The sequence below is a fragment of the Chrysemys picta genome, chromosome 2, assembly GCF_011386835.1.
Source record: "Chrysemys picta bellii isolate R12L10 chromosome 2, ASM1138683v2, whole genome shotgun sequence".
NCBI classification, from domain to species: domain Eukaryota; kingdom Metazoa; phylum Chordata; order Testudines; family Emydidae; genus Chrysemys; species Chrysemys picta.
In genome coordinates this window covers 231781924-231792812 of record NC_088792.1, presented here as the reverse complement: position 1 = coordinate 231792812, position 10889 = coordinate 231781924, and positions in this window count along the sequence as shown.

Below are 10889 nucleotides of genomic sequence, written 5' to 3'. Positions count from 1 at the left end.
AAGTTTAGGCACCTAAAGTGTTCTGTTGGAGTTTCACAAAACTCCAGGTGACTTAGGCACCTACAACTAGGACTTAGGTGCCTAAAGCAGGGTTTAGGAGCTTTGTGAATTCCACTCCTTGTCCTCAGATAGCTGGAGCTTTTTCTGATTGCTCATAATATTTGAGGAGTGATGTGAAAGTAGAGAAAGTCCTTAAGACAGTTGAGCCTATGTCCATTACAATCTTTGAAGAGTACCAGGATCTTAGACTGTATTGGTTTGGACATGGTTAGCAGTGTTAAAGCCATATACCAACACACACCTGATTCTTCCTGAGGGGGCAGTATTTGGTATGGGATGTTTCCCTTAAGGGGCTGTGCCTCTTAGAAAATGCTGGGCACAGGGCAATTCCATCCTAACTGATTTGCTTAGTTGGAAAGAGAGATTGATATTTCTGCCACCTAACTATCTGCAGTTTTAAATTCCTGCTGCCATTTAATTTTATTAAAGTTGCAGCTTATTTCCCTAACATCAGCTGTCTCCCACTGGTAATAGAGAGTGTGGCATGCTTAACACGATCTGCCTCACAATAAGAACATGCCTCAGACAGTTAGCAAAAAGGTAATTGAATTTGTCTTCTATCTCAAAATAGGGGGAAAAGCTTGGTTTATAATTAGAGACATGACATCCTTAATACATTTTTAAAATTAATTTTAACTGATTAATTTTCAAGCTCTCGATAGAACAATTTACATTTCATAAACTGCATTGTCCTAAACAAAGGATTATATTCTGTAATAAAACTGAAAGGATTTGGACAGTAGGTTACTTATGTGCTTGATTTCCTATGTGTCTGAATTATTAATAAGAGATGTAGGGAGTTGTTTTGCTGGGAATTTTTTGTTTAGAGGAATATATTGTTTACTTCATAAAAATACTTCAGATTTAATCCGGCTCTTAGATAGAAATTCCTATCTATTTGGTCATTTTAAATTTCTGTCCATCCACTATTTAGTTCAAAACTCTAAGTACAGAAAATAATTAGAATGATCAACCTCATAAAAAGGTGTTAAAGCAAGAAAAGTTAGGCCCCAATCATGGAAGTACTTACTCAAGTTTAAATCAAAAGGTCTATAGACATGGATAAAGCATATGTGTAAATGTTTCAAAGATCAGGGCCTTCATGTTGCAATAACTATTGACTGACCCTCTCTAACTCTTTGCAGTGTATTTGTATGAACAAATTGGATTGTGGCTGTTCTATTGTAACTGAGTTTATGGAATGGATTTTGAATTGTTCATTCTACAGTAAATTTTTATGCCAAGTGTAGATAGGAGTTGTACGCTATTTCAAATGCGTTTAGAATTATATTGTAATTGTTTCCCCCAGATCCACTATAGTCAGTCAGCATAGGGACTTGCACTGTTTTTCTTGCACTGTATCTTTAGAACGGGGGGTTCTCAAACTGGGGGTCAGGACCCCACAGGGGGTCACGAGATTACATGGGGGGATCGCGTGCTGTCAGCCTCTACCCCAAACCCCGCTTTGCCTCCTGCATTTATAAGGGTGTTAAATATATTTAAAAGTGTTTTTAATTTATAAGGCATGTTGTACTCAGAGGCTTGCTATGTGAAAGGGGTCACCAGTACAAAAGTTTAAGAACCACTGATTTAGAATCAGAGATAACTGAGAGATAAGCATTATTAAACAAGTTAGAGAAAGAAGGGCTGTGATATTTATGAACAGTACTGCATTATCAGATATAAGCAAAGGAAAGATTTTTACATTTGTTTGGCTTTTGGTAGTGATAAAGCTAATAGTAAAGGTGAGAAATAGCTGAAGAAAGGAGCAGCAGGGGATACTCATGAAGGTGAATGAACACAACTTTTTTGATGACAAATGCAAATGTGAAGCAGCATTTAAGGAAGCACAGTGAAACAAGTGATGGAAAAGTCTTGGAAGAGGAAACAATAAGAGTGACTGGTTAACTTTAAGGAGAATGGTGGGAAGGAGTGAAGTGCTGGAATCTTGCTGAACAGATTAAGGCACTGAAAGAAATGGAAAGGACTACAGACCAGAAAGAAGAGAAGAACTGAGCTTATTAGAAGATGATTGTCAGAGGCACTGTCCCATGTTGCACTGTCAGTTTGTCAACATGACAGGGAACATAGATAAGGGATTTGTTTACTTGGGGCTGTGGTTAAGAGCAATGAGAAAAGGAAAGGTGAGCCGACTCCACAGATAGCAAAGGGACATGGATTTCATCTAGTGGACCCGGTCTTGCTCCCTTAAGTGGAAGCAGGATGAGATACAGATCTACATATAAATGGCAAAAGAAAAAGAAGGACCCCAGGCTCTGGAGAAAGGTTTAAGAAACTCCTGTATGTGTTGGAAAATAGAAATAAACAGATTTGTTGCTGGCTAAGATAAAAGGCTATGGCACTGAGCTGGATTATAGGGCTAAAATAAATGAGGGAATTATTAAGTGGGTCCGTTTGAGGTGGAGGAAGTATATTATGGGAGGAGATGTATACCACATATTAACTGCATCTCTATATGTCAGTTGCTAATACTGAGCCGTAGATAATATTTATTAGATTATATGCATTAGTGATTGGCAAGCCTCAGAAGGTTTAGCAGTTCAGTTTGAATAATCATCCACAAGTCCAAGGTCAATTGGGTAAAAAATAAGCCCCTCCACAGCAACCCAGCCCTCAGGACTGTTAAAGACTCTGTACTCCCTTGTTCCACTTCCCCATATAAACTACACCATATAAACTTTCCCCTTGCACTCCCTACTCTCTTACTCAATATGTTTTAGTGCAGAGAAAGGAATCAGGGTTTAAATTAGGTTCTTATGTTCAAGACCTACTTTGCTCATTCCTAACTGGGATGGTGTATCTGAAAGTGCAACATATGAGTGAAAAAATAAAGAGAAGTGCAAGTTGCTGAGATTTTTGTCTTCAGTGACCAGTCACCTCACACAGAACAATCTGCCTGAGCACTTTCAGTGATCTCAGCACTTTTAATCAGATCCCTCTCTTTTCTTATCCCACTTGAGCAAACATTTACTATTCAGTTCTTCAGGAATGCCTTCTGCAGGAAACAAGTTTCTCTTTCTGGTACAAATCTTAACTCTAAGGGCTCTTTTCTCATATCTAATTGAGGTTTTGTCTTCCTTTTACTACTACTTCTGCAACACTCTTTTCGTCTTCTTCTATTTTCTCCCACTTAGCTTTCTTATTTACAGGATAGTCTTTAGGGCCCCCCATACCCTTAATCTCTCTACCCCAAATGCCAAGCAGTGTACACAGAAGCCACAATTCCATATGGAAATTAGGGAATGTCCCACACATTTGGAGCCCCTTGTAGCTATCTCATCTTTGGTTATTACTTCTGAGCAAAATGCACAATTCTACACCTCAGGTCCTTCTATCTGACCATATTCACTTATCTCCTGGCTCGTCCACAAATTTCTGTTATTGAATGCTTTAAAGATGGAAGCAGTCCTCCTCACTAAAAAATTCTCTCATCTCCAAGGGACCTCAATAATTACTTTTACCTCAAATACAAACTTGGGTCCTAAGGCTGGAATTCTTATTCTTTTTACTTCAGGCTTTGTTTGTTTTGCCTTTCCAATCTTCTTTGTCTGCATACAGTAACAGCCTTTCCCTGCCACTGGAACATTCCTAATAAATGTATCTTGCAAATGTATCTAGCTTAGGGACACAAATCTGATATCCTGGCAAAGTTTTTACTTGGGCAAACTCCCTCTGGCTTCAGTAGGAGTTTGCCTGACTGAAGCTAAGTAAAAAGTGAGTAGCTCAAAATTTCATCCTTTGACTCCACCTGTGCTGAAATTGTTCTTCATGTCGTGATCTTGTGCTAGCATAGTAACTCCTCCTGTTACAGTCTAATTCGTCAAATACTTACTTTCAGGGTTTTAATAAGGTTGTCGCCACACTGCAATCACTGAGGGAAGCAGGACCATACCACAGATGCTCTTCATTATCATCTTCAGTTCCATTTTATCCCTGAATCCAGTTCAAAACTGCTTCATTAATTTTCGAAACTCTGTGGGCCCTCTTATTTCTCTCTCTCATCCTCCTAGCAACAAACTTCCCTCCCCAGCCACTGCACTTGTCCTCTCTATTCTCTTCCCCACATTGTCCATGGAGGAAGGTTGATTAAACTGCCCCACTTATCTGGAAACTTTAAACAAATTATTAAATGTTTGTTTTGAGTAGGGTTACCATATTTAAAAAATAAAAAAAGAGGACACTCCACGGGGCCTTGGCCCCGCCCCTTTCCCACCCTGGCCCCGCCCCAACTCCACCCCTTCTCCAAAGTCCCTGCCCTAACTCCCCCTCCTCCCTCCCAGCCACGCGAAAAGGGCTGCCCCAGCGCTACCAACTTCACGGTTTGCCGGGCAGCCCCCAGACCCTGCGCCCCCAGCCGGTGCTTCCCCAGCGCAGCTGAAGCCCGGGAGGGGAAGTGCCCAGCCGGGTGCACAGGGTCTGGAGGCTGCCCAGCAAACCGTGAAGCTGGTAGCGCTCGGGCTTCGGACAGCCCCCATGCCTCCAGACCCTGCGCCCCCAGCCGGGCACTTCCCCTCCCGGGCTCCGGCGGCTGTGCTCCTCCCCTGAGTCTTCGGCTCTGTTTAAGAGCCGAGCTGCCCGAGCGCTACCAGCTTCGGGCAACCCCCACGCCTCCGGACTCTGAGCCGCTGGAGCCTGGGAGGGGAAGTGCCCGGCCGGCGGCTGGGGTCTGGAGGCAAGGGGGTTGCCCGAAGCCGGTAGCGCTCGGGCAGCTCGGCTCTTAAACAGAGCCGAAGAGTCAGGGGATGAGCACAGCAGCCGCGGGGGGGGGGGGGGGGGGAAGTGCCCGGCCGGCGGTATTTTTCCCGGACATGTTCAGCTTTTTGGCAATTCCCCCCGGACAGGGGTTTGATTACCAAAAACCGGACATATGGTAACCCTAGTTTTGAGTCACTTCTTTTGAAGTATCTGTTAGGGGGCTTATTTCTTCACCCGCTCACTTCCCTGGTCCTTCTCGCATGAACAGAGAGCAACAATACCCGAAGTCAAACAATTTGATGTTTATTGGGGTGAACTTCCAGCAAGCATGATTCCAGTTTCCTTCTTCAGTGTTCCCCTTCTCAGCTCTGACACCACAGAGCCTTGCCTGTGTCCCTGTTCCCATTCCCCCCTTACTTCCTGATTGACTGCAGACTATATAGTAAAACTTGAGTTCTGCTTAGCTATACCTTAACCAATCATTTTACTGAAATTTAACTAACCAATCCTAACATATTGTAACATGATTATTTAACCAATTATATTCTACCACCTTAATTGGTTTACACCCAACAAAATTAATTATACAGCAGACAGAAACAATCACAGAACCAGACAGAGATTATACAGACAAACAATGGGGAAGTGGAGACTACAGTGATAGAACAATACAGAAATGAGGATTTCACATCCCAGCTATTGATAAGCGAGTTCTTGTCAGACAGGATGCTGTCAAACTAAGTTTTCTTTTACATCTTCTGGGCTCTTCCCTTTCTCTGGAGGTGATAGGAATATTAGGACAGGATTGTATTCCTAACAGCCCAATAGCACATAATTTCAATGTGACTAGTTTGGAATGTAAGGATGTGACCATACACTTCCCAGCTTATGGCTGGCCTCTGCTGCTTAGCCTAAGAACAGGGCCTCAGACTGTCACAGTAAGAGAAGGCCCTTACACTGGCAGACAGTGATTTTGATTCTTTCTTTTATACCTCTATAACTAGCTTAATGATAAGAATACACCTAAATTCTTAAAGTATAGGCCTTTGCAGACAGGCCTGAATATCTATATCCTAACACTATCACCACTAAACTTTAGTTTCTCTTTAGTTTACAGATTGTCCCATTATGCAATACAGCAAGGACGCCATGTATAATGTTTCCTTTACTGTGTTATGACTAGCTGATCCAAATTGGTGAGCTCTTTTCTACTGAGTCCCATGCCAACAGAAACTCAGGGATATACACTGGTGTAAGCCAACAAGATACTATATAGCGTGTCACAACAAAATTCACTCTGAGGAATAGAATTTCCCCTCTTACCATAAAGATAAATATGGCAATAATTGTTTGTTCTGTGTGTCTGGTCAGATTCCTAAATTGACAATCAGCACCTCTGTATTTGGAGCACCTCATTTCACTCAGACAAGGGTCTTAAGCAGATATTATGCAGTTCTCAGCTGGTAAGTGTTTGGGCATCCTCTCCAAATTTCCAGTATGAATGAAAATATACATAATACAGTACTTCAAAGTCATCTCTGGAAGACTTTCAAAGCCCTCCCGCTTACCAGCTGGAGAGTTGCCATGTCCGTGGGTTTGCCAGGTAAGTATTTTTAAGCTAAAAATAAGAGTCCTATGGAGAAAAGGTAGCAGATGGAGATATTAAAAGAAAAGAAAGTACAGCACAGAATGTAATTTGGTTTCTATGCAAATAAAATGAACATGAAAAACAACAGCAGAAATGCAAAGATATTCAACTTGTTTAAAAAGAAATATAATGTAATTGGGTATAGGTACTAGTTAAATCAGGAAATGGACTGTAAATGTAGTTTTCTTTATGAGGAGATAAAGTAATTAGGAGGATGCTGAAAGGGAAGGTTATATACATCAAAATTACTGTGGTAAGAAATGTACTTTTTAAAAAATCCTGCAGGGTATGATGGGAGAGAATAGTGTTAAAGAAGTAGCATGAGCTAAAGGACCACACTGGAGGTAGCCTGCACACCGAATGGCTCAGAGTGGTGGGGAAAGGCATGGTTGCATGCATCTTAATACTGTTCCAAATGAAACAATGTGTTAGTGCAGGGGTAGGCAACCTATGGCATGCGTGCCGAAGGCGGCACACAAGCTGATTTTCAGTGGCACTCACACTGCTCAGGTCCTGATCCCGGTCCAGGGCGCTCTGCATTTTAAAATTAATTTTAAATGAAGCTTCTTAAACATTTTAAAAATCTTATTTACTTTACATAATAATAATAAATAATGAAGATATCCCATCTCCTAGAACTGGAAGGGACCTTGAAAGGCCATTGAGTCCAGCCCCCTGCCTTCACTAGCAGGACCAAGTACTAATTTTGCTCCAGATCCCCAAGTGGCCCTCTCAAGGATTGAACTCACAACCCTGGATTTAGCAGGCTAATGTGCTAAACCACTGAGCTATCCCTCCCCCTGTAAACATACAACAATAGGTTAGTTATATATTATAGACTTATAGAAAGAGACCTTCTAAAAACATTAAAATGTATTACTGGCACATGAAACCTTAAATTAGAGTGCATAAATGAAGACTCGGCACACTACTTCTGAAAGGTTGCTGACCCCTGTGTTAGTGCATGCAATATATGCACTGCTTGAGAAAATGACTAAAGCCCCAATCTTGCAAGGAGATCTATGACAGCAGTCCCCTGCACTCACACAGTTCCCAATGAAGTCAAGGGGTCTATGAAGGCAAAAGGGTTCACCCACACAGAGTTCCTTGCAAGATAGGGGCATAAGTTCCTAACTGGCAAGTCATGGCCTTTTGGGCCCTGGCACGGGCAGATACAAAAGCAGGGCTGTTTTTCTTTTCATCAACTACTAGATTGCAATACCACCCAGCTGCTGCACAGATGCACTAGAGAAGTTAGATGTTCCTTGGACTGTTTTTCCCCCTAGCAGATCTATACAACACAAGGCAGGATTTGGTCTACAGAGGGTAGAAATCTTCTCACCAGAAATGACAGAAAGTTAATGTTTGGTCCTGTATTTACAGAAAGTTAATGTTGATCTCTCCAGTGAGAGGAGAAAGCAAACTTGTACCTGTGTCTGGAGATGAAAAAGGCCTGTAAAAAGCTTAGCACATAAATTCTAAAGAATTTCAATTATACTTTTATAAGTAGTAGAATAAATATTCTATCACAACCAAAAATGTATATACAATTGTGGCAGTACTGGAGAACTGTGAAGTAAGATCAGCTGTGTTTTGTTAAATAGCTTGTTGAAATAAGTAAGATCAGAGGCCATTCTGTATGTTGTCCAAGGGGGAAGACCTAGCAGAACAAGATAGATATGAGCTGATGGAACCTTAAAAATGATTAATCATAATAAATCTGATTTAAGATTGCTATAAAGATATGTTTAGAATGGATGGCATAAAAGTGTTTTGGGAATGGTCTTTGAGGAAATATGACAAATTGATAAACTCATTGAGCAAATTCATTGATAAGGATGCTGTAACTCTAATAGGCTGTAATCTCACCAAAGTGTTCTGGCAATGTCGTAAAGAATTCTTGAGTGGTTTGCTATGAATAGAATGAAAATGTGAAATTATAGCTTTAATCTGTACCTTTTCAGAATGCATGATTTAACATAATGATTAAAAATATGAAACCCCGTATCTGTCACAGGCCTAGCCTGTTTCTCCTTCACCTCATTTCTTGTCTCTCAGAATGGCAGGTTTGTTTTTTAAACTCTCTACATTACAGTCACAGCCTTTAAAAACTTACCAATTGTACCTAAAACTAAATAGATACTGTTGACCCTCTGGCCCAAGTCGTTAGTCAATAATGGGAGCATTGCAGGATTGTGTCCTTTAGGAGGAGAAATAAATTATACAAATTGTATATGTTCTTTCATGTTATCTTGTTTATTTACAAAGATTGTATAACGAAGTCCTGTTTCCCTGAACACAGTAGAAACAAACATCAGCAAGCAGTTTCCTTGATCAGAAATCCTCAGGTTTGTCACTTCAGCGAGCCCTGTCCCTTGCAGCTCTTCTGGCTCTAACACACACAGGCTATAAAACCAATATCCTAGCCCCAGGGCTTTTAATCAGGGAAACCACTGATAATCTGCCCACCCTAGCTCTGGCCAGGCCACGTGGCTCAGTGCCTCAGGCGGCAGCCTCCATTTGGCTATAGCTCTTTTTACTACATTAAGAGGCTAATTGCATTGAGCCTGAAGGAGGGTGCTTGGCACACTCACTGACTTTAACAAGGTCTGTGATTGTCTTTGGATCAGGTATGTGCCTTCCCCCTCCCCTGGTGGCAACCATAAGCAGCTTTGAGCACAACAGTATGGAAAATTCAGCATCTATGCTTTGTGAGTCCCTATAATGACCATGGGAAATACTTTGGCTACTGCTCACACTGAGGTTATTTAACTTGAAATACTTATTTAATTATCTCAGGTAACTGGCAAGTTTTTAAAGTTCCCTCACTGAATAATAAGATCATTGTATGCAGTACTATTTTACAATTATTTTCTAATTGTAATTGAACAATTGTGTTTATTGTTGTACTGTGATCTCTCAAACTAACTGAGGTCAGTTTGGGACAAGTTTGGATGGGAGACTTTTAAGATGCACAGGGGTGCTGTATCAAGTTGTGTGAGAGGTTCAGTAAATGGCAGTTTACTGTGAGTCAGTAGTGACCCAAAGCAAAATCGTCAGAAGGCACGGGGCTACTGGAGAGATTCCCTTTCAAATCAAGAGTAAAACCCAGTCTGTAATAATATTGAGCCAAATCCAGAATTCCTTCCTCAGCAGGATTTTTCCTGAGTAAAAACTTGAGTATTTGGCCAGTGATTAATAAAACCTTTCACTTGTATGGAGGCTTTAGTCACAGAATCTCAGTGAAATGAATGGGAGTACACAGGGAGTAAGTACTATTCAAAATGAGTAAGAGTGGCACAGACACTAGTTTGTGCCACCTTTTTAAGGTAAGTGAACACACTCACACAGGTAGTCCCATTGAATTCAGTGGAACTAATATAGAGAGTAAACACTCAATCACATGAGTAAGGGCTCCATAATCTAGTCCTAAGTAATTAAGTATTTATGGCACTCTTCGAGTGTAGGGTATTTAGTCCTTGTGTCCTGGTGAAATTTCATTGTGGGTAATAATTCTGCCTACTAACATTCTCCCTGAATTTTTAGGTAGAGCCTCAAGTTAAGCAGAGAAATACCCATCTCTAGGGTTTCAGGCTTAGTTATAGGGAAGTTTTTCCCCCCACAGTATAGCCAAAATAGAACTACAATCATATTTATACACCACTCTGTAAACTCAAAACAAACAACACAGATTTATAAACAGGGTAGCTTTTATGTCTCTGGACTTGCCTAGGTCTGATTCAACTCCTATCCGGTCGCTGTTCCCATAAGACAAATCTTTTCTTTTTTTCAAGATTCTGAGGCTAGCCACTCAGCTGCCTGTGATTACCTCAGGTTCAGAGGACAAAGATCATGCTTTCTTGCAGTTACCCTTAGCTCAGGAAGGACTCTTGAAAACGTGGTCCAGAACTACTGGATTTAAACCTCCAAATCATCAGGCAGTTGCATAAAAGGCTAATATCATTCTGGAGTGTACTAACTGGAATGTAGTATGTCTGACACAGGAGATAATTGTCCCACTCTACTCAGCACTTGTGAGGCGTCAGCTGCAGTACTATGTACAATCCTGGGCTCCACACTTTAAGAAAGATGTGGACAAATTGGAGAGAGTTCAGAGGAGAGTAACAAAACTGATAAAAAGTTTAGAAAACCTGACTTATGAGGAAAGGTTAAAAAAACCTGGCATGTTTAGTCTTGAGAGAAGAAGAAAGAGGGGACCTGATTGTCTTCAAATATGTAAAGGGCTGTTATAAAGAGGGTGGTGATCAATTGTTCTCCCGGTCCACTTAAGGTAGGACAAGAAGTAATGGGCTTAATCTGCAGCAAGGGAGATTTAGGTTAGACATCAGGGGAAAACTTTTAACTATAAGAATAGTGAAACTCTGGATTAGGGTTCCCAGGGAAGTTGTGGAATCCCCATCATTTGAGGTGTTTAAGAACAGGCTGGACAAACATCTGTCAGGGA